This window comes from Marmota flaviventris, chromosome 8 (genome assembly GCF_047511675.1).
Source record: "Marmota flaviventris isolate mMarFla1 chromosome 8, mMarFla1.hap1, whole genome shotgun sequence".
NCBI classification, from domain to species: domain Eukaryota; kingdom Metazoa; phylum Chordata; class Mammalia; order Rodentia; family Sciuridae; genus Marmota; species Marmota flaviventris.
In genome coordinates this window covers 26,343,821-26,346,593 of record NC_092505.1, presented here as the reverse complement: position 1 = coordinate 26,346,593, position 2,773 = coordinate 26,343,821, and positions in this window count along the sequence as shown.

Here is a 2,773-nt window from a genome sequence, read left to right as displayed (position 1 = left end):
AACTGATTGTCTTTTCTTGGCTTTTGATGTGCTTTCCTCATGAATTATTCCTAGTTTTTGACTTGAAGTGAGAACTATGCAATTTTTCATATCACCTGAACACTTGGAGGCCACTGTAGGGCTATTAATTGAACAAATTTCAGTATTGCTGTGTCTCAGGGAATAGGGTGGCCCAGGAAGAGGCTTGTGGGAGTGGCTAGTCAGTGGAACAATCAAAACACACACAACATTTATGGAATAAGTTGGTTTTCTTATGTGGGTGCAATACGTGTTTCCCTAAACGATAGCAGTAGTAACATCAAAGATCACTGACCCACATATTACAATAATAGATATAATAACAATACAAAGGTTTAAAACTCTGGGAGAATTGCCAGTGTGATACAGAGACAAAAAGTGGGCGCACATTCTTGGAACAATGGTGCTGATAGATGTGCTGGATGGAGTAAGGACACGTTTTTCCCATTTGAAAGAAAAGAAGAAAAAGAAAAGACCTGTCTGTGAGGTACAATAAAGCAAAAGTCACAATAAAATGAGATATGCTTGGAAAACCTTTGTGTAATCTTAACTTTTCTCCTGAATGGCCTTGCTGCCTCTCTTAGCTTAATGGATTCCTACTATTCTTTAAAATCCTTTTCAGGTGATCCCCACACTTGCCAGGCACTTAGTCTCAACCTCACACAGAACAATCATTTTATTACATAAAAACATGTCTGCCTCTTTCACTGGAATGGGTGCTGCTTCACTGATGAAGAGCTGTGCTCTCGAAAGGTAAAACACTCACTAAATATTTACTAAGTAACAGACTGTTCTATGGTCCTCAAGTGAAAGTGGAGAATGTGACAATTTAGCCTACAGATTTTATTAGCTCATAGAATTCCATAATCTAATTTCCTCAAAGTTGTATTCGTTTTTATACTGTGTTCCAAATATTTGTGTCCTCTTCAGATTCCTATGTTAATTCTAACCCTGAAGATAATAGTGTTAGGAGAAAGAGATTTTTGGATGTGATGGTCATGAAGGTAGAACTCTAGTGAGTGGGATAGTGCCTTTCTGAATAGGGCCTGGAAGAAGATCCGTGAAAGTTTCCACCATGTGAGGACATAGAAGGTGCTGTCTATGAACCAGGAATCTAGCTCTTACCAGACACCGAATCTGCTAGTACCTTGATCTTGGACTTCCTGACCTCAAGAATCATGAGAAATAAATTTCTCTTGTTAAAAAAACTACAGAGGGGGTTTTGTTATAGTAGCCTAACAGTCTGAGCCATATGGCATAGCCCCAAGTTTAGATTTGAATGTCTCAGTCTTCTTTAAATAAAGTCATTAATTTTTTGGATTTTTGTAATGTTAATGACTCATCTTAGGTGGGAGAACTTATATATGTTGGAGGTCATCTGCCACAGGGGTTCTTAATATCTCTATCAACCTAAAGCACACCTGAAGCCTCACACTTTGGTGCCACTAATTCCCTCTGGCTTCCGCAGCTCAGGATAAAAGATGTAGGCTGGAGGTTTGGTCTTATCTCCAGTGCTAGAACTTGAACTCTATACTATGATATGCCTGATGTAACTGACATTTGCTATTCTGGTCCAATCCCCGAGTTTTATAGAAAGGGAGGTGAAGCACCAAGAGGCTAGCTCAGTTGTCTTATGCTACCTAGCTAGTTAGAAAATGACCAGGTTTAATCTAGAGTGCAATCTTTTGAGATTTAAGCTTTTAGAAAAGACAGTGACAGCTATGACTGGCTCCTTGAGAAAATTTTTGCCTCTTGCTTCTGAGATTGCAACTTGGTCACTGATACATTCCAGATTAAATTTTATTTCTGAGGTGTTGTCTTCATATCAAAAGTGACCCGATGAAACATAATTCATAAAAACACATTTTCCCACACATAATGCAAAATTAGGATTTCAACAACTTTCTCCACATGTAATTACTTGTTTGAGGTTTATATAGACTTACGTCAAGGCAAGATGCTATGGGCCAGGAATTTCAAATAGAAGAGAATTCTAACTATCTTCAGTGTTAAGGCAACTGTGCTTGTGACAATGACTTCTGAGCTGAGAAGCTAGCTACCAGGTTCATGCCCAGAAATAAACATGAAAATGGTTGGGGTTCCAACTATAAAAGCAAAGTAGAAGATCACAAATAAATTCTTAAAGGAGAGCTATTTATTCAGAAAGAACATTCAGTAATACTATGATAGCCCAAGAATAGTTGAGTGTTTCTGAACCATACCCTGTAGTCAGTGGGATTTGCACAAGACAAAGGTTTTTTTTTTGTTGTTGTTGTTAGTTGTAGTTGGACACAATACCTTTATTTCATTTATTTATTTCTATGTGGTGCTGAGGATCGAACCTGGGTCCCGCCCGTGCGAGGTGAGTGCTCTACCACTGAGCCACAACCCCAGCACCCAAAGTTTTTAAAATAAATCTTATTTGGCAGGCCAAGCAACCCTATGTTAGGGTAATCTAGCAAGGAGAACACAAAAGCATGAATGAGCAATAAGCAAGACAAATCAACCTCTTTATTTCAACTAAAGTTCTTACTCTTTTAATGACATATTGAAAATGAAACACACTCACACACACACACACACACACACACACACACACAGAGTAGCAGAATAAGACTTATAGCTGATGCCTGTAGGTTGAATTTTTATTTCAAAATAGAAGTTCAGGAAGAGCCAGTAAAAAGGATTGATGCTTTGCATTTAAAGAGGAAAAAATAAATGCACACTTTTGTATCAGCACCAACTTGCAAATATG